Below are 22800 nucleotides of genomic sequence, written 5' to 3'. Positions count from 1 at the left end.
AGGTGCTTGTTAGATCACATCTGGAATACTGTGAGAAATTTTGGTTCCCTTATTTAAGGATGGATATAATTTCATTAGAGGTAGTTCAGAGAACAATATCAAGGATGATTCTTGGTATAGATCAAATGTTAAACAGATTGGGACTCTACTCATTAAACAGAATAAGAGGTGATCTCATTAAAACATATAGGATTCTTAGGGGGCTTGACAAGGTAAATGCTGAGAGGACGTCTTGCCTCATGGAAGAGTCTAGGACCAGAGGGCATGGTTTCAGAATTAAGGGGCCCCAACTTAAGACTGAGGTGAAGAAGAATTTCTTCTCAGAGGTTTGTGAGTCTCTGTAACTCCTTGCCACAGATAGCTATGGGGCAGAGTTCTTGTATATATTTAAGGCTAGATAGATAGATAGATTCATCATCAGTAGAGGAATCAAGGGTTACAGAGAATATGGTGGAAGATGGACATGAGCGATGCAAGATAAGCCACAATCCTATTGAATGGTGGAACAGGCTGAAGGAGCCAAATGGTCTACTCCTATCTATTTCTTATGATGTTATGGTCTCAGAGTAGAACTACCTTTGATTAAAAAAAAACACAATTAGAAGCTTCTGCCACTATTAACAGAATTTGCCTGAAAATAATTGGCAAACTCACACTCAAGACCAGAGTTGACAGGGTATCCAGTGAAAACATCCTAACAGTCAGAATCCTGAAGCATATGTGCCTGGATCATTGAAAATCAATCAACAACATACAGCAGCAAAATTAACCACATATAATGGAACCCCATCACCTGCATTTGTGCATTGACAGTGAAACACTACTATGGCAATTCTGCATCAAATATTCAATCTGGTAGATATGAGAAGGATATATATAGCAGGAATAGTAGGATTACTGTCTTGTACAGATGTTAATATTGTCAACAAGATACTAATCGCTGAAGAAGAGACCAAGAAAACTTGTATTGAGTCAGTCTAGAACGAGCAACAATTGTACCTGGACAGATATGACACCACAGGAAACTTGAAAAGGTGGTGCAGTATTGCACTTCAAAGAAGGTGCAATTCCACCAATTGATCCTCCCAGAAAGTGCAACGGTCACAAATAAGAGAAGGTGAGCTGGATCATATGAAACATAACAGTATGATCTGTTGTGTATGTCAGCACAACTAGTGAAGTTTTATTCCATGCTTAAAAAGGAAAGATGACACGGTCAGAGTATGTGTACATCCAGGATGTCAAATTATTTCTGTAAAGAGATAGCTATTAAAAAATCCTACTTTAGAAGAGTTCAATCCCAAACTCATAGGAATGAAGTTCTTCTGCAAAGTTGGTGAGTTCACATGGGAAACAAATCTCAAGATATCACTATTTACAGAACAACATTATGAAGATATTGCTTCGAGACACTACCTTTCAGTCTAGCTGTCAGTCAGGATCTGTTCAAGCAGCATATGGACAGAGTTTTGGAAAGTTCCTGGATTTCTGTCTTGCCGATTATCTTATGGTACTGGGCAAAACCAAGTCTACATTCACGAACTGCACCAGTTCACCAGAAAGACTCATCTTCAACAATAAGACACACCAGGTGAATGTCATTCAGATCATTATTGTTTTCTCTATCATGAGATAAATTGGGTTTGAATTTTGAAAGAATGTGACATTTAGAAAGGAGAGGAAATTGTGAAAAGATGGTGAAATGGAACTTTCCAAAGCTATCCATTAAAATTAGACAATTCAGAGGACTCTGGTGCTGCTAAGCAAATTGTTACTCAAGAAAAGATCGACTGTTAACAAACATAGTCCAGCATAGATACACCTTACCAGACACCTTACATTCCCCGGACTCTGACCCAATTACCATAACCCCCTCCCCCAGGACTTACCATGGCTCTCAGGACCCAAAAACCTCCTCTACCCTCAGAACCGAACACTCCCTGGCACACCAGACTGTACCATAGAATTGGGAGGTCATGTTGCAGCTGTACAGGACATTGGTTAGGCCACTATGGAATACTGCATGCAATTCTGGTCCACCTGTTATAGGAAGGACGTTGTGGAACTTGAAAAGGGTTCAGAAAAGATTTACAAGGATATTGCTAGGGTTGGAGGCTTTGAGCGACAGGGAGAGGTTGAATAGGCTGGGGCAATTTTCCCTGGAGCATCAGAGACTGAGGGTTGACCTTATACAGGTTTATAAAATGATGAGGGGCATGGATTGGATAAATAGACAAGGTCTTTTCCTCAGGGTGAGGGGGTCCAAAACTAGAGGGCATAAATTTAAGGTGAGAGGGGAAAGATTTAAAAGGGATCAAAGGACAACTTTTTCATGCAGAGGGTGATATGTGTATGTAATGAGCTGCCAGAGGAAATGGTGGAGGCTGATACAATTACAATACTTAAAAGGCATTTGGATGGGTACATGAATAGGAAGGGTTTAAATGGATGTGGGCTAAATGCTAACAAATAGGACAAGATTTATTTAGGACATCTGGTCGGCATGGATGGGTTGAACCAAAAGGTCTGTTTCTCTATGACTTAATGACTGTATGATATGATATATGAGTGGAATTAGGCCATTCGGCCCATCAAGTGTGCTCCACTATTCAAACATAGCTGACATTTTTCAACTCCATTTTACTGCCTTCTGCCCTTAATCATTTATCCCCTTACTAATCAAGAACTAATTAGATTAAGGGATAAATCAATAAGATTATAGTGACAAATATTTAAGAATACACAAAAGAAATGAGAAAGAAAAATTCCAAGGGGAGGAGCTACTATCCCCAGTTAATTCAAAAGTTAAAGATTGTATCAGACTTGAAGAAAAAGCATATAATCGCACAAAGATGTGTGGCAAGTCAGAAGAGAGATTTTAAAAAAGCATGACTCAAAGATTAATAAAAAGTGAATAATTAAAGTATAAGAGAAGACTGGCTAAAATATACAAAAAAGATGGTAAGCACTTCTGTGGTTATTTAGAAAATAAACCATTCACAGAATGAACGATAGTCTCATAGAAAATGAGTCTGAGGAGTTAATAAAGGAAAGTAAAGAAAGAATAGATGAATGCAATAAATATTTTGTTTCAATCCTCTCTGTAGACAATACAAGTAGCATGCTGGAAAATTAGGAAATGGAGAGGATGGAGCAGCTTATGCTCCACCGAAGAATGTCACTGAGGAAATTGTTGGAGCAGCTCGAATCCTAATAGATTTCATCCTATGGTCTTAAAGAATGTTGCTACTGAGATAGTTTGATGCATTGGTTTTAGTATTCCAAAATTCTCTTGATTCAGGGAATATTGCAAAATAAAAAAGATAGGAAACTAGCAACTGCAACTCTTTCATTTAAAAGAAAAGAAGATAGAAATCTACAGCTAGCTTAACATCTGTCATGAGGAAAATGTCAAATGAAATGGCATGGCATATAAAAATGTTTCAGTTAATCAGGGAGAGGCAGCATGTTTGTTTTGTGGAATGGCATTTGCGTTTAACCAATTTATCGGAGTTCTTTGAACAAGTAGCATGCACTGTGGTTAAAGGGGAGACAGTCGATGAACTGTGCTTCGATTTCTAGAAGGAAATTGTTAAGAAGTCGTATTGAAGGGTTTTGTAGAAAATAAAAAGTAATAGTGAGGTGTTAACATACTGGCCTGGGTAGAAGATGTCTAGTTAACAGGTAAAAAAGGTCAGCATGAATAGGTAATTTTCTGGTTGGTAGCATGTAATGAGTAATGTTCTACAGCAATCAATGTAGGGGTGTCAACTATTTTCCAATTTATATAAATGCCTTGGATTAAGGGATCAAAGATAGATTGCTAAATTTGTTGATGACACAAAGGTAGGTAGGAAAATAAGTTGTGAATAGGTAATGAGAAAGCTACATTGGGGTACAGATAGATGAAAAGAGTGAGCAAATATTTGAAAAATTGAGTATAATGTGAGAAAATGTGAAATAGTCTACTTTAGCATCAAGAATAAAAAGTATATTATCTAAATGGAGAGACATTATAACACTAAGAGCATCCACTACCTCCGTAGCTACTTCCTTTAATATCCTAGGATGCATCTCAGCAGGTCCGGAGGACTTATTGGTCTTTAACCCCAGTAGTACTTTCCCTAGCACTTTTTCACTAATGATAGTTATTTTATTTATTTCCTCTCCACCTTTTGTCCCTTGATTATTTACTAATTTTGGAATGCTATTAGTGTCTTTACTGTGAAGATTTATGCAAAGTGTTTATTCAACTCCTCTGCCATTTCCTGGTTCCCTATTATTATTTCCCAGCTTCATTCTCTGAGGGGCCTATGTTCACTTTGGTTCTCTCTTCTTTATGAATTTAAATAAGCTTTTGCTGTCCATCTTGTTATTGCTTACAAGTTTACCTTTAAAGTTTATCTTCTCCCTCCTTTGTTTTGCAAAGTGTTTATTCAACTCCTCTGCCATTTCCTAGTTCCCTATTATTATTTCCCAGCTTCATTCTCTGAGGGGCCTATGTTCACTTTGGCTTCTCTCTTCTTTATGAATTTAAATAAGCTTTTGCTGTCCATCTTGTTATTGCTTACAAGTTTACCTTTAAAGTTTATCTTCTCCCTCCTTTGTTTTGGTTGTCCTTTGTTTTTTGAAACTCTCTCAATCCTCTGACTTACTCAAGTTTGTACCACTCAAACCAAATGCTAAATTTCACCACTGTTTCCAAGAAGATCTTTTATTCTGGAATCATTTATTAAATCTACCTCATTACATACTACCATATCCAAAATAGTCTGATTCATGTTAGATCTACAACATATTGTTCTAGGAAACTGTTGCAAATACAATCTATAAATTCTACCTCTGCCAACCTATCTCAATCTCCATTTTGATTTATCTAACGCATCATTAATGTGCTGTCTTTGTTAAACACCCTCATTATCTCTTGATATATTATCTGTCCCACCATATATTTACTATTAAGGGGCTTTCTTTTTTCCCCATTTTTATTTCTTATCTCCACACATAAGGATTCTTGCGATCCAAGATAATTTCTTGCTATCATACTTAGTCCATTCTCTACCAACAATGCAAACCCATCACCCTTTCCTGTCCTTTTGAAAAGTCACATAACGTGGAATATTTAGTTCTCAGCTTTGATTATCTTGTAATCACGTTTCCGTAATGACTCTGAGATTAGACCAGCCATCCTGCACTTCTGCTGTTAATTCATTCATTTTGTTCTGAATATAATGTGCATGCAAGTAAAAAGCTATTAAGTTTGCCTTTTTATGTTACTATTTTTCCAATTTGATTCTATTTAAGTATTTACTAATACTTTTCTAACCTTTCCTGTCCCACTCTGGGTCGTTATTCAAATATCTGCCCTCCAATGCTGCCATAATTTCTTGCTTTATTAACCTACATTTCCTTTCCCAAACTCTCCACTCACTCTTGAATTTGTTTATAGCCCTCTCTTCAGATCTATTATTTAATTCATCAGGACACTGGTCCCAGCACGGGTTAAGTGAAGCCCATCCCACCAGAAGAGCTCCCATACCCCAGTACTGGTGCCACTGCCCCACAGACTGAAACACATTCCATCCATACTAACCTTTAAGTCACGCACTTAACTACTGAACATTATTTACCCTATGCCAGTTTGTTCATAGCTCAGGTAAGAATCCAGAGTTTATTACCTTGTAGATCCTGCTTTGTATGTTAACTCCGAACTGTTCAAAATCTTTCAGCAAAACCTTCTTTCAGGTCCTGCCAATGCCATTGTTACCAACATGGATGATAACTACTAGAACTCTCCTCTCCCTCTTCAAGTTATTTTCCACCTAGAGGAGATGTCCTTAACCCTGACAGCCTTTGGGATTCCTGCTCATGGATACAGAGCAGGCTAGGGTTAGGGAGTATGCATTGCTATCTGTAACCATAAGTTGTTAGATAAACCTGTGTGAGACCTTCAATGTAACTAAAGCCATATTACTAAATCTGTTTTCCTCAGAAATATTACAGCAACTATGTCATTTATATTAACAAATAAAGGAACAACTGTAATATTTAAATTCTAGCTTCTGTTATCTAAAGTTAGTTGACTGTCACAACATTTTTAGTTTTAGGTGAGAATGTGGAGTTGAGGCCACAGTCAGATCAGCTATTACTGATTGGTTGTCTAGGCTCGATGGGTCGAATGGCTTCCTCCTGCTCCTGATTTGTATCTTTGTAAGTTCAAAAAAGAGATACAGAAAAGATTTACAAAAGTGGCTACAAGCATATGGACAGATTTGAGGCACTGGAATTGTTCTCCTTGGAGGAGACTGAGCAGATTTGTTAAAGATGTCAAAAATCATAAGGAAGTATACAGAGCAGATAGAGATAAATTGTTCCTATTGGTGGAAGGATCAAGAACTAGAAGACATTGATTTAAGGTGATTGCAAAAAGGAAGCAGCAACAACATGTGGAAAAGCATTTATCATGCAGCAAGTGGGTAGGATTTGGAATCATTGCAGGTAAGTATGTGGAGGCTTTCAAGAAGGAATTGATTAATTACTGCAGAACACAGCATATAAGTCAACTTATAATATTTTGATCATTCTGAAACAGGAATCAACTTCCATGTCATGTATAAAAATGTGAATCACCGGTGTTGTTGTATATAGATGGTCTGCATTTGAAATGTGATTTAAAAAAACCAATACAGTCATAGAGTCATAGAGATGTACTGCATGGAAACAGACCCTTCGTTCCAAACTATCCATGCCAACCAGATATCCCAACCCAATCTAGTCCCACCTGGCCAGCACATGGCCCATATCCTGCCAAACTCTTCCTATTCGTATACCCATCCAAATGCCTCTTAAATGTGGCAATTGTCCCAGCCTCCATCACTTCCTCTGGCAGCTCATTCCATACACGTACCATCCTCTGCATGAAATTGTTGCCCGAAAGGTCTCTTTTATATCTTTCCCCTATCACCCTAAACCTACGCCCTCTAGTTCTGGACTTACCCGACCACAGAGAAAAGACTTTGTCTATTTACCCTATCCATGCCTCTCATAATTTTGTAAACCTCTATAGGTTCACCCCTCAGCCTCTGACAATCCAGAGAAAACAGCCCCAGCCTGTTCAGCCTCTTCCTATAGCGCAAGTCCTCCAACCCTGGCAACATCTTTGTAAATCTTTTCTGAACCCTTTCAAGTTTCACAACACCTTTCCAATAGGAAGGAAATCAGAATTGCACGCAATATTCCAACAGTGACCTAACCAATGTCCTGTACAGCTGCAACATGACCTCCCAACTCCTATACTCAATACTCCGCCCAATAAAGGAAAGCATACCAAATGCCTTCCTCACTATACTATCTACCTGCAACTCCACTTTCAAAGAGCTTTGAACCTGCACTCCAAGGTCTCTTTGTTCAGCAACACGCCCTAGGACCTTACCATGAAGTGTATAAGTCCTGCTAAGATTTGCTTTCCCAAAATGCACCACCTCACATTTATCCGAATTAAACTCCATCTGCCACTTCTCAGCCCATTGGCCCATCTAGTCCAGATCCTGTTGTAATCTGAGGTAACCCTCTTCGCTGTCCACTACACCTCCAATTTGGTGTCATCTGCAAACTTATTAACTGTACCTCTTATGCTCGCATCCAAATCATTTCTGTAAATGAAAAAAGTAGGGGACACAGTACCGATCATTGTGGCACTCCACTGGTCACAGGCCTCCAGTCTGAAAAACAACCCTCCAACACCACCCTGTGTCTTCTACCTTTGAGCCAGTTTTGTATCCAAATGGCTAGTTCTCCCTGTATTGCGTGAGATCTAACATTGCCAATCAGTGTCCCATGGGGAACCTTGTCAAACGCCTTACTGAAGTCTATATAGATCACATCTACCGCTCTGCGCTCATCAATCCTTTTTGTTACTTCCTCAAAAAACTCAATCAAGTTTGTGAGACATGATTTCCCACGCACAAAGCCATGTTAACTATTCCTAATCAGTTCTTGCCTTTCCAAATACATGTACACCCTGTCCCTCAGGATTCCCTCCAACAACTTGCCCAACACTGAAGTCAGGCTCACTGGTCTATAATTCTCTGGCTTGTCCTTACCAGCCTTCTTAAATAGTGGCACCACGTTTGCCAACCTCCAGTCTTCCGGCACCTCACCTGTGACTATCAATGATACAAATATCTCAGCAAGAGGCCCAGCAATCATTTTTCTAGCTTCCCACAGAGTTCTAGGGTACACCTGATCAGGTCCTGGGGATTTATCCACCTTTACCCATTTCTAGACATCCAGCACTTCCTCCTCTGTAATATGGACATTTTGCAAGATGTCACCATCTATTTCCGTAAAGTCTATATTTTCCATATCCTTTTCCACAGTAAATACTGATGCAAAATGCTAATTTAGTATCTCCCCCATTTTCTGCAGCTCCACACAAAGGCCACCTTGCTGATCTTTGAGGGACTCTGTTCTCTCCCTAGTTACCCTTTTCTCCTTAATGTATTTGTAAAATCTCTTTGGATTCTCCTTAATTTTATTTGCCAAAGTTATCTCATGTCCCCTTTTTGCCCCACTGATTTCCCACTTAAGTATACTCCTACTTCCTTTCTCCTCTTTTAAGGATTCAATCTATCTATCCTGTCTATACCTGACATATGCTTCCTTCTTTTTCTTAACCAAAACCTCAATTTCTTTAGTCATCCAGCATTCCCTATACCTACCAGACTTTCCTTTCACCCTAACAGGAATATACTTTCTCTGGATTCTCATTATCTCATTTCTGAAGGCTTCCCATTTTCCAGCCGTCCCTTTACCTGCGAACATCTGCACCCAATCAATTTTCAAAAGTTCTTGCCTAATACCGTCAAAATTGGCCTTTCTCCAATTTAGAACTTCAACTTTTAGATCTGATCTATCCCTTTCCATCACTATTTTAAATCTAATGGAATTATGGTCGCTGGCCCAAAGTGCACCCCCACTGACACCTCAGTCACCTGCCCTGCCTTATTTCCCAGAGTAGGTCAAGTTTTGCACCTTCTCTAGTAGGTATATCCACATACTGATTCAGAAGATTTTCTTGTACACACTTAATAAATTCCTCTCCATCTAAACCCTTAACACTATGGCAGTCCCAGTCTATGTTTGGAAAGTTAAAGTCCCCTACCATAACCACCCTATTCTTACAAATAGCTGAGATCTCCTTACAAGTTTGTTTCTCAATTTCCCTCTGACTATTGGGGGTTCTATAATACAATCCCAATAAGGTGATCATCCCTTTCTTATTTCTCAATTCCATCCAAATAACTTCCCTGGATGTATTTCCAGGAATATCCTCCCTCAGCACAGCTGTAATGCTATCCCTTATCAAAAATGCCCCTTGCATTGAAATAAATGCAGTTTAATTTATTAGTCCTACCTTGTCCCTGCCTGCCCTGACTGTTTGACTTGCTTCTGTTTTCAACTGTACCAGTCTCAGATTGATCTCTTTCCTCACTATCTCCCTGAGTCCCACCACCCCCTCTCCCCCACCCCCTCTGCCCCCAACTTTACTAGTTTAAATTCTCCCAAGCAGCTCTAGCAAACCTCCCTGCCAGTATATTAGTCCCCTTCCAATTTAGGTGCAATCCATCCTTCTTGTACAGGTCACTTCTACCCCAAAAGAGATTCCAATGATCCAAAACTGTGAATCCTTTTCCCATACACCAGCTCCTCAGTCATGCATTCATCTGCTCTATCCTTCTATTCCTGCCCTCACTAGCTCGTAGCACCGGGAGTAATCCAGACATTACTACTCTCGAGGACCTCCTTTTTAAATTTCTGCCACTCTGTAATCTTCCTTCAGAATCTCAACCTTTTCCTTTCCTATGTCCCTAATTCAGATTAAATTAACGTAAACTGTTTCACTAAACAATTTTACAAGGATGGCTTGAACAATAATGCAATGTTTTAAAATCTGTCAAATTCAATGAAAAGAGTATATCGAATTAAACTTGAGTCTTCTTGGCTATGGTATCATCATAAGGAGCCCATTCTGGATGATGCTATCAATTTCAGAATCATTTCTCCCTCATAAATGATCTTCCTCTCCATCCATTGAATTAGATGTTCTGCACTTTTTGAACAATCTAATGACAGTTCAGGATTTGATAGAGTCCCATGATTTGATGACAAAACCAATCAAATGTCAAGCAGGACAGCACACATATTTGTAAAGAGTTTTTCTCTGTCAACTATTATTAGTTTCATTCAGAATGAATATGATCCTCAAATGACTTGTTGACGCACACATCTAAACGATGAACTGTGAATATTAAACCACAGGTACAATTACAATTTGAGTGTTATTTCTTTGCGGGCACAGAATCTGAATATGTCCCACAGTAATGAGCTGTGTTCTTTGTGCTGACCACTGGAACACCTATTCTACACATTGACCAACATCTTCATTCCATCCAACTGTTGTCATGGACATGTACACTCAATGGAGCATTTCAACAATAAAAAGAAACTGGGTAAACTCAGTTGTTTTCTTTGGAGCAGAGACGGTTGTTGGGGGTGTGGTGGTGTTGGTGTATAAGATTATGAGTGGGATGGACAGGGTGAATAGAAAGCAGCTGTTCCCTTTAGTCAAAGGATCAATCACACGGGGGCAAAACTTTAAAGTGAAAGGTAGAATGTTTTGTGGGGCTTTGAGGAAAAGCTTTTTCACCCAGAGAGTGGTGTGGGTTTGGAATGCACTGTCTAGAAGGGTAGATGAGGCAAGAAACTTCACAACCTTTAAGAATTACCTGAATAATCACCTGAAATAGTGTAACATTCAAGGTTATGGGCCGAGTGTGGGCAGGTGGAGCTTATGTAGGTGGTAGATTATTTTTGGCAGTATGGACTCGATGGGCTGAAGGAACTCTTCTGTGCTGTGTGATTCTATGAAATTCCTTTAGGGAAGTTTTGCTTTTTTCTACGTGTTTTACCTTTGAAAAATACCATATGTTTATATCTTAATCTGTTGGCCATGCCAAATAGTACCACTGTAAACCTTGCCTTCTCATGTCCTGTGATTTCCAGTAGAATTAGATTTGAACATTTCCATTCCATAGTTTGGCTGTTCAGAATATTGAAATTCAAGAGCATTTCATCCATGTTGCCAATATAAGAAAATGGAAACTTGCCTTTTTGCCAGTATATGATGACGAATCACTGGATAAGCCCTACTGGTGGTCACGAAGCGATTTTGATCTTCATCACAGCACTCACCATTCTGAACCCAATGTGAGTGTACATCAGTCAGCTGCTGTCTGAAGTCTTTGCTGCACTCAGCATCTGATTTGGCCCATTGAAGTGTGTATACATGCATTGTATTTCTGGTAACAGTGTAGCCATTCTGATTTTCAAGGACCCATTCCCAATATATGTTTCTCAAGTCCAAACTAGTGGCTGGTTCCTGTTCTCAGGTTGCATTTGCTCTGAGAATCGTCTACAGGACAGATTGATTCATCTTCTATTCACTAACACCAATAGCTATTTGACAAGTTAACAAATGTCTATCACTGTGTTCTGTGTTGGTGTGTGATAAGCTATTTGGCAATGTGGCTCATAACATCTGCTTGATTCCAAGTGCAGATTTTAAAGTAAGTGTAACCTTCAGCTGCATTTCTGAGCTGAAAAACTGAGCTGGTTCTTAAGGTGAAAGTAGCCCAAAATATGCATTTATTCACTGCAAAATGAGATCTTGGGTTTTTATGGGTTATGGGTTTTTGCCATATGTGTGTTTGCTGCCAAATAAGAGGGGTTGTTTTATATGCCCAACTGGCTTTTTCTTCAACATTCACATTATATGAAGAGGAAATATTTTCAGAACCAACAGAGAAAAATGACAGTGTAATGTATAGTTGTTCCAGCATGGACACAATGGGCTGAATGTCCTCCTCCTGGGCTGTAAGCATTCTATGAATGTATGGGCCATTGCTAACATTCTCAGTAGCTTTTTTAAAAAAACTATTTGGTTTCTTTCCCTGCTTCACAAAATCATAATCTCAATACTTTATCAGAGAATGTGTTCAAATCCAATTGTATATTTAATTAGCATCTATTTGAAGATATTTTGAACTCTAGCAGCTATGTAAAACTTCATAAGTCCAAAAGATGGATAAAGAATGGTTAGTTGAGTCACTCTCCGAGGGACAGAATTACACCATAGTATGAGTCACTGCCATTTGAAAAATTAAAAAGAAATATTTTTTCTGAGAAGATATGCATAATGTCAGCTCTCAAATAATTAAATATTACATTTGATACAAACATCTGTAAATCACAAAGTTGTCAATACAACCTTGGCTGCCACCCTAGCTCAAACATTTGCATGGTCCTTAAAATTCATTGTGAATGTTGGCAAACATGAAGACTGTTGAACTGCAGTCCCACTATTTATTTAAACATGCCTTAAAATTACTTTGTAATGTGACAACTGATTTTGATCCTGAGCTGGAAGTCAAAAGTATGCTGAAGGCATACTTTGCAATGTCTAGTTTTGATTTTTGCGAGGTTTGAATGACATTCTTGGCACTGTGCCAAATAGGTACATTGTTTCTTTAATGTGGTTTGGCTTTCTGAATGGTTATCATTTTTCTAGAAAAATTATTCTCTTGGCAATGCGTGCAGAGTTTCTTACATCCTGAGGGACACAAGTTGTGTCTTGAAGTTGTGCTTCAGTTAAGTCTGTCAAACGTGTCTTGTGAAAGTCCAGCACCATTCACGAAGATTCAATGTACATTTGCCTCATTTTGATGTGAAATAATGCTTTTCAAAAATGTTTCAGAAATGAGAATTGTAATAAGAGTGATGGCCTCCGATTACAAGAATCTTTACAAGCTGAGGTAAAGAGAATCCATGATTAATTGAAAGTCGGTGGCCAGCTTTAACAACATTCCTGAGATCAAACCTGCACAAAATTGTCTGTGGCATATTTGAGGTATATTGTAATGTTCAAGTATTTTAAGTAAATATTGTAGATTGCTGTTATGGTGGTTGAAAGCAATAAAACAGACTTTTGCACATTGGATGAAAAGTCTAAGTAGAATTTATAAGTAAATTACATGGGATTTTGAACAAACTGTAACTTATTATTAAGATATGACCAAATCTCAGGTTTGATCCATGTTCTTTGTTGGTTAGCTGGTTTCAGGCAACACAGCAGTACAGATAGCACAATAAGCCTCATTATCTCTAGACTAGGAAAGGGAAAACTGATCCAGTATTTACCAATATTTTTTCATTATCCAGTGACATGTACTGGAAATGTATTTATCCAGTAGTTAAGATTTTGTTTTGGGACACCTAATTAAGTGAGACAATAGCTGCATGAAAACTCCTGACCAATTTTGCACAAAAATTCCTACATGTAATTATAGTACAGTAACAGGCCATTTGCCCACATAGTCCCTGCTGGTGTTGAAGCTTCACATGAGTAACCCTCTTAATATCCTTCTATTTCTTCCCTGCTCTGATGCTTATTTAGCTTTCTCAGTGTAATCAAAGCAGAACTTTAACATGTGAATTGCATGCCTTTATCCTCCTTGTCAGAAGTCACATGACACCAGATTATAATCCAACAGGTTTATTTGAAATCACAAGCTTTTGGAGCGCTACTCCTCGTCAGGTGGTTGGTTTAAATAAGTTTAGTAAACAAATTGGACAACCATGGTTCAGAGCTCCAAATCCATCTCTACTGGTAAATGTTTCAACAATTGCTATTTTACTATAACAGAGAATGGGATGTCCAGATTGGCTATCTATTCAATGAACTGCTAAAATGTTGATTGGAAAAATCAATGACCTCTCACAGCAGACCTTTCTAGCAGGATAAAGTGATGTGCTTCTTTGTCAGACAGTTATGGTCATGATCACACGAGCTCAATATTGTAGCAAATTAAATCAAAAGGAAAAGGAGTGAGCACTTTCTAGGACTCAAATGTGGAGTATAGACTTATATTTCAGCTCAGGACCAAGACACTGCTGCACTGCCCTGGGATAAGAAGCTAAACTTAGGCCTATCTGTTCAAGCAGATGTTAAAGATCCTTCAGCACCTACTTGAAAAACAATGGAACTCTCCTGGCCCACAGTCTTCCTCTGAGGAAGAGTACCAAAAAACATCAGTTTATTTAGTTATTCATCTCATTTCTGGATCTCAATTCCAAAAATCTTTACAAGCAGAAATAATCCAAAATTAATTGAAAACTGATGGACAGTTCGACATTATGCTGATGATCAACCTCCCATGATTGCCTGTGGCATGTCTGAGCTATATTGTGATATTGCAGAAAAGTCAACATGGATATTGCAGTTTGGTAGATAAATGCAGTAGAACAGAAAACACCGACTTGTGCACATTGGATTTATGTAATATTTTTAACAACTTTTCCTGACACCTTCAAACATTTGTGTACCCAACAGATTATTGGTCAATAATGTTAATGAAGAATTAAACTGACCTGTCTAAGTCCCCAGAAGGAATATGCCCTGGTTTTAATGGAACTTTCACCATAAAAGATAGCAATTCCTACACAGTTGAAGGTTGAAGCTTGTTTCAGGAACTTGTTCTTTTTAGTATGCAAATTGAAGTTGTGAAATACAGATACAGGGTGACCCCCGAATCCATCAGTTACCCCCAGTTTACTGTGGCCCGAACATATTACAAGGAACCATGGACCAGAGGGCTGCTGGGAAGGTAAATTTCCTATTTAAATGAATGGGTTTGCATCTATCTGCGGTTTCATGCTTCCGCAGTAGGTCTTGGAATGTATCTCCAGGGGGTATGGGGGGACTATTGTATTTTGGGTATGGTGCTGCAGTTGAAGACTGCTCACACCTATAAAAACATATTTCACCAATGTCCATTCCTGCCCCCGAAACCTCTTTACTAAAAAATTGAATTGAGCAGTTATTCAGGTACAAGAACCATGATTCACAAGCTGCCGGCACTAGTTTTGGGGAAGGAGGGCAGCTTGCAAATTGGTTCTGCCAGTGCCACCCCATTTACCTGATTGTTGCATTAGTGCAGAGTTTGGGCCTTGCTGCTGACTGCCCCTGCTCTGAGTTGGGAGGCGAACAGTTTTCACTTGTAGGATGTAGGGCATACAGCTTTCTGTTCTTAATAACACATGTAAAGAGAAGACACAATGACTGACAGTTAGCTGCTGCTGAATACTACTGTTGCAATTCTAAAGAAGGAAGATGGAACACCAGGGCAGAGAGGATTGGAGTCATGAGGGTGAGGGGGGAGGAGGGCTGTGTGATCAGGATCAAGGATGCATTACTGAAGGTCTTTATGATAGAGGGGGGTGGATGGAAAGATGTCATGACAGCAACAGGAGTGCGGGACTGGCGGTGGTGATGGGGGAGGGAGGAGTTGGGAGGATGTGGGGAGCAGGGTTGGGAATCATGGCCCTCAAGGACAACCCAGAAGGGATTGGAAGTCAGGGATAGGAAAGACTAATTCTCACAATCAGGTCCTTAGAACCTGGTATCAGTGTCACAAGAAACCTAATGACTTGCCACAAGTAGTGCAACTTTACCTCCTACCAGATCTGCCACTAGATTCATATGCTGCTCAATCTACAACACTGCGCTCCCACCCCTCAACAAACACACCCATCAACAGTGCCTGGTACTCAGGGCTCATGCACAATATTCATATGTGAAACTCTTGTGCTTTGCATTCCAGTTCACCTTCATCCTGCTATTAAAATCCAAAAGAACTGAGGATTTGTAAATCCCAATTCTGAGGAAGGGTCATCTGCTGAGCTTTTCCAGCAACTTCTGTTTTGTTTCCTCTTACTATTACTTGCTTTCCACACACATCCTTCAGCCCATTCTTTCCTGTCTAACTTAGCTACTTTCAGACATTGAAAAGCTGCTGACTACCCAGCCTCAGCAGGCCAAGATGAGGAAGAGAGGATGCAACTGGACAGCACTAATGCAGGAACACTGTTACTTGATCTGTCAAGCCACTAGCTCAGATACTGTATGTATCTTGGAGGATGGTATAGAGTGGGGGCTAGCATGTGGCAACCACGGCAGAATTAATAAGACCATAAGACCATAAGACATAGGAGTGGAAGTAAGGCCATTCGGCCCATCGGGTCCACTCCGCCATTCAATCATGGCTGATGCGCATTTCAGCTTCACTTACCAGCGTTCTCCCCGTAGCCCTTAATTCCTCGAGACAACAAGAATCTATCAATCTCGGCCTTGAAGACATTTAGCATCCCGGCTTCCACTGCACTCCGTGGCAATGAATTCCACAGGCCCAACACTCTCTGGCTGAAGAAATGTCTCCGCATGTCTGTTCTGAAATGACCCCCTCTAATTCTAAGGCTGTGTCCACAGGTCCTAGTCTCCTCGTTTAACTGAAACAATTTCCTAGCATCAGCCATGATTGAATGGCGGAGTGGACTCAATGGGCCGAATGGCCTTACTTCCACACCTATGTCTTATGGTCTTATGTTCGTAGAGCGCTTTAGGGAACATCTCCAGGACACCCGCACCAATCAATCCCACCGCCCCTTGGCTGAACATTTCAACTCCCCCTCCCACTGTGCAGAGGACATGCAGGTCCTGGGCCTCCTCCTTTGCCATGCCCTCACCACCTGACACCTGGAGGAAGATTGCCTCATCTTCTGCCTTTGAACCCTTCAACCTCAGGGCATCAATGTGGACCTCAACAATTATTCCTCATTTCCCCTCCCCCACCTTACCACACTTCCTAACCTCCAGCTCAGCACCATCCTCAGGACTGTCCCTTTGTCAATCTTCATTTCCACCTATCCATTCCAACCTATCACCTTCACCCCCACCTCCATCCACGTATTCCACTCCCAGCTACACCTCATTCCAATCCTCAGTCCATCCCAGCAGCTCACCTCGAACACCATGGGCCCTCACCTTGCTCAGCAGCCTCCCGTGTGGCACCTTATCAAAGGCCTTTTGAAAGTCTAGATAGACCACATCCACTGGGTTTCCCTGGTCTAACCTACTTGTTACCTCTTCAAAGAATTCCAACAGGTTTGTCAGGCATGACCTCCCTTTACTAAATCCATGTTGATTTGTTCTAATCAGACTCTGCTCTTCCAAGAATTTAGAAACCTCATCCTTAATGATGGATTCTAGAATTTTACCAACAACCGAGGTTAAGCTGATTGGCCTATAATTTTCCATCTTTTGCCTTGATCCTTTCTTGAACAAGGGGGTTACAACAGCCATCTTCCAATCATCCGGGACCTTTCCTGACTCCAGTGACTCTTGAAAGATCTCAACCAATGCCTCTGCTATTTCCTCAGCCACCTCTCTCAGAACTCTAGGGTGTATCCCATCGGGGCTAGGAGATTTATCAATTTTAAGACTTTTTAACTTTTCTAGCACTATCTCTTTCGTAATGGCAACCATACTCAACTCAGCCCCGTGACACCCTTTAATTTTTGGGATATTACTCATGTCTTCCACTGTGAAAACTGACGCAAAGTACTTGTTAAGTTCTCCTGCTATTTCCTTCTCTCCCATCACCAGGCTTCCTGCATCAGTTTGAAGTGGCCCAATGTATGGTTCATGACTCAACTCAATGGAGAGCAAGATGGCTGATGAACTTGGATACAGGGATTTCACTTTCACTTGAAGTGGCATGCAGGAAAGCACCATTGGACATGTATATCCACATTGGCTGGCCTGTTTATAGCCTCTTGTCACTGTTAAGAAAAACAGAGGTGGCTGGCTTCAACTTGTCAGTGTCCACTGTGCAGAGACTGGTCTGTGGAAGCCATAACAGAACTTCCTGATCATGCTGCAAAACCAGGGGCTCTCCCATTGCTACACCCCACCCCATACCAGTTGCAACATTTGACTGAAACAGTCATTTACGCCTCTCCCCTATCCGAGGATTCAGCAACACTCAGGCAAATCCAAGAACTCACCACACCTTCCAAATCACTCTCGAGTACCTTCACTTTACAACGGCAGAAGTATTTTTTATAAAACTGCATGTTAGTTGCCTGATCTTTTACACAATGCTATTGCAGGGCCCACTTTGCAGCTGAGCAGTTGATCTTTTGTGGGAGATTTCTAAATTCATAGAATGCACCTGCGGAGTCCAAAAATATCAAATGGTGGCTGGTCAGTCGTGTGGCATCAGGATAGAATGCATTCAGTTACTTCTGGTGATGCATGTGAGCATATCCTCAGGGTGAGGGGTGTTAGGTGCAAGCCAAACCAAAAGTGACTGGCAGCACAGCACTTGCAGGGAAATGATTGGGTTCAGGAGAACAACCAAACTGAATTCTGTGCTCCTTATCCCATAATGTTCACACAATATTAAAACAGTGAAATGTGAACAGCTAAGATAGTGGAACAAAGAAAGTAGGTAGAATTGAAAAGGTGCAAGCATGCAAAATAGGAATAAACACCCAAGTGACTCAAAACATGTAATGCAGACTGATACATTTATTTTCCATGGAAACTTTTTTTGTGATGTCCCTTTAAGTTTAATGAACAAATAAACTGTTAATCATGCATAAAAAATCAGAAACCTCATAAATTTTAAGCTCATCTGCCTATTATGATCCCACAGGTAAATTACAGTTTAAATTCTTTTCACAATTTATTGGTTTTGATGTCTTAAAACTGTTTCATTGGAAGTAAAGAAAAATGATTGTCTTCACCCATATTTTTCCTGCTCTCCTCTCAGACCCATTGATGACACTCAGTGTCAGATATAGAAAAATACCGCAGATACAGTAAATCTGAAATAAAAACAGAAAGTATTGGAGAAACTCAGCAGGTCTAAGAGTATCTATAGAGAAAGAAACACAGTTAACATTTTAAGTCCAGTATGCTAACTCTCTTTCTCTCTCCACAGATGCTCCCAGACCTGCAAGGATTCTCCAGAACTTTCTATTTTCAGCATCCTTCAGTGCCTCCCCAAATGCATTATTCATGTGTGAGTCACAACAGGAACACCAGGAAATTCCTTCAGGACTCTGCCAATCAGCATCTTCAGTGGAATGTCAGCAAATACTCTATTTCTGCTTACTTCCAGGAATTCAGTAAATCTTTTGCTTTAATTACAGCAAACCAATCAGAGAAAATCTTACAGAAACTCCCTGCAAAAATCCCAGCAAACTATTAAGCTACAGGGAAAATCAGTGATTAGCCTCCTCATGTCTTTAACCAATATTAATCTATTCAGCAGAAGCCATCAGCAATGAGGAGCAAAACTCCAGGCTGATTTCTCCTTGTTTTCTCTTTGCCAGCAAGCCCAATGCTTATGCTAATTAAGGCATTCTTGTTCACCCAATAAACAATCTTTGTAGCTTTATTATATATCATATCTTGAGAACAAGTTAAATTAAAATCACATTTATGAAAATATTCATTTTGTTGCAAATTGAAACTGCATATTGCTTATTAGAGGTTGTACTGTGGGTTTAGGAATTAATATCGTCTTTGTAATTTAATGACCAATCACTTCCATCTATTGCTAGGTAAAATACAATGTCATCCACATTACCCTGACAATATTCTTAGACTCCGAGCTATTGCACAAGCAAGGCATTTCCATTTCCCACACCATCTAGCTTATGGCCTCTCTGAATGAGATTGGCAAATTAGTGCCAATTAGTGCCAAATTATGGGTAGTTTTGTGCTATTGACTTATATCTACTGGGAACTGTTTGAGTCTGCCGAGTTAATTTTGCTTCGAGCCCATAACAACCATCGCAGAGAGAAGCCTTTTGTCCCATCTGTTTGGGCTGAACTTGATCTCCACTCCCAGAAGTAAAAGGAAGGCATTGTATCTCAGTGCACTACCCAGACCCTGTAGATCATAAATTAGAAAATTCAAGATGAAGCCAGTGACATTAAGCAACAACAAAGAGAAAAACATGTTTCAGAGTTAAAGTTACAGTGCCCAATTTGTTTGGGCCATTTGTAGGTCTGTAGTGAGTGAATATTATTCTGAGTTAAGGACTCTTCTATACAATATGTTAACTTCAGCCAAAACATTTATAGCGATCCTAATCTGTTGTGTTAATTTTACACACTCAGCTGCTGTTAGATTTCATTTGTGATACAATGTAAACTTGTCCTGCATCAGTGAGACTAGTAAACTGTTAGAATTCTGGAGCACAGAGAAGGGCCACTCGGCCTATCAAACCCATACCAGCTCTCTGCAAGAGCGACACAGTCAGCTTCCCTGTCTATCAGCTGTACCATTTAAATGCTTATGTTCAAATTCTTAAGCATTCTCTTTTGAAAAAATAAAACCAACCTCTCACTTTACTATTTCAACAAATTTAACAATTCCCTCAAAGTTGCTATTATTCTGAAATTGTAGTTTCGTTGGAAATGCAGTAGAAACTCTGTGTATGAGTATCACAGTGATTTGATCACTTTACCTATGCAGTTACAATGGTAGACAGGGAACTGTTTCAAGGAAATTAGAGCACCAAACTTATCTCCTATTTAACAATTGAACAAACAGCTAAAATAGTTTTACCTTTTTTTTAATCAAAACTTTCAACAATTTCAAATGTCACTGTCAGATCTCCTTTGATAAGGGAGAAAAATTTCTCCAGTCTTTCCTTAATAAAGCCTTCCATTCCTGCTGACAGAATGAAAGCCCTGCTTTGGGGCCATTGGGTATTCGTCTGTGAAATGAACCTGGTGTCCAGTTTGAATTAATTAGATTGTAATGCTAGACTGATACTTGGAATTTTTGCTTCTTTCCCTTCGGGGGTCTGAAGAAATTTCACAGTTTCACCTTGTGTGTTTTACGTATGGTTATTTAACTCTCTTAGGAAATTAAATAGCTTGAGAAAAATCTATTGTGAGATAATTTGGATATCAGAGTCTGTTGAACAACATGGGTTTGATTTCAGTCATTCCATAGTCTCACATGTCCACATAAAAACACACAATTGTAAAAGGAAATGGATTGGACTTCACAGTGATATAAATGAAGCTTCACTAGAGATGTTAATGAATGAGTCCACTGCAATAACTGCAAATATAGTGTATTAAGTTGAAGGTCTTGAATTATTTGATTTTCAGAGAAACAGTGAGCTGGTTTTAATTTCTGTTCCTCTAATAAATGCAAATGTCCTTGTTTATTAAAATATACTATACAGCACAATTCTACTGAGAGGAAGCTCTGTTAAAATTGTTTGAATGGTGCCTGTGATCTTAATAAGAGTGATACTAGTGTGGAAACCCTGTCACCCACAAATCTGTAATTGGATAGTAAATTAGGTCTTAAGTTTATGGTTACCTATAAATTTAATCCACACTGAGCTCCATATCTCAATAGATAAGGGTTTCTCCAATCTATCATAATAATTTTAGCCACAGCACAGATACAAAATGAATTTAAAAAGGGAGTTAGTGTTCAGGTTAGTGATTTATTGAACTCATTTGTAACAAGATTCTTACAATGTATGAAACTTGTTGGTAAGTAGATAATCTTGGCCTTATCATTTGGATTATGTGAAAAGCAAAATGAAGCACTCAGATTTTCTGATGGAATTTAAATCAGTTTCTTGGGTGCAAAATCATGGACTACTTAAATTTCTCAGTGTAAAAAGGTATTTCTAGTGTTTTTTCTACTTTGCCACTTGTTTCCTGAAGAGATCGGCTCAGTTTGGGGCATTAGTATTATTCCTCAGTAAACTTATCCAAAAGCGTCAGCAACATATCCCACCCCAGAAAGTATCATAGTCAAACCTCTTCCAATCCTCTTTGGGATTTAACAGTGGGGGATAAGTGGAGCATTACAGTCAAACCTATTCCTCCTCTGACCTAACTTTTTTCCACTACAATTTCCAGCACTGGTCACTGAAAGAACAGGAACTGTGGCTGGTTTATTTCCCTGCCTAGCATAGGTACTGAGGCCAATTATAGAAACGGCAGCCACAATCCTAGATGAGGTTTCCCAGCTTGTATTGGGTAATGGTGTTCTGGGATGTTCTTTTATCTTCAGGCTTCCAAAAGGCAAATTTCTCTTCTATGCACCTCATAACGTGCAGCATCGTCTGACTTGGTTACCTGAGAGACTTGGTACTCTGAGACCTTTGCCAAAGCCATTCTTCAGTTGCATGCTAAGAGATGCATGTATGTAGCTAAGAATGCTGTGTTCTCACATTGTATCCTGCAGTTCCTTAGAGCTCTCAAGAAGAAAACTCTCAAGATCAAAATCTCACTGTACAATGAATCCTGAACACAAATCGGTGACCACCATACTGACTTTGACTTTTTCAATATAACATTTCGCTACAAATTGAACTGCTTTATCCAATTGCAAGTGTTTCCTTCCAACTTACAGATGTCATTTATTCTCACAAAGACAGTATTGTAGCCGTATAATAAGGAATTCTCTAACTTAGGCACAACACTGACTTAGTTTCAAAGTAACTCAAAAATGGGTGAAAAACGCCATATTATCTTTGGAATCCAGAAGTGAACAGTTAAAATGTTTCAAAGGTTGTTTTTTTTTTAAGTGCAACATTTAAGGGGCATTGTTACTCTAAAAAATCTTCACATATCCCCCACCCCCTCTTCATCTGTTATTAAGTTCCAGTGTTTTCCTTGTAAGTTATATGTCTGTGCTTCTAAAGCTAGGAATTCAATCGCTGAAATGTCAAGCATCTCTAGTAAAACTACCTTTTTCATCATTGTAGGCTGCAGGGCAAGATATAAAACATTTTATGCTTGCCATTGCAACTACTAGGCTATAACTTGCGGTAGCAGGGTATCCAACAGTC

General features: G+C 39.5%; 1 long non-coding RNA gene across 1 annotated transcript in view; it reads left to right on the top strand.

Moving 5' to 3' along the window:
* The window catches only part of LOC122559393, a 38325-nt gene extending 17650 nt beyond the window's left edge, over positions 1-20675 (top strand). Inside the window, exon 3 of the long non-coding RNA XR_006314420.1 lies at positions 18903-20675. This is a non-coding gene — a long non-coding RNA (uncharacterized LOC122559393). The remainder of the gene's footprint in view (positions 1-18902) is intronic.
* Positions 20676-22800: the final 2125 nt, after the last annotated feature.

The sequence above is a fragment of the Chiloscyllium plagiosum genome, chromosome 19 (assembly GCF_004010195.1).
Source record: "Chiloscyllium plagiosum isolate BGI_BamShark_2017 chromosome 19, ASM401019v2, whole genome shotgun sequence".
Lineage (NCBI taxonomy): Eukaryota > Metazoa > Chordata > Chondrichthyes > Orectolobiformes > Hemiscylliidae > Chiloscyllium > Chiloscyllium plagiosum.
The sequence above is the reverse complement of the archived record's forward strand: the minus strand, read 5'-3'. Positions and strand labels throughout refer to the sequence as shown.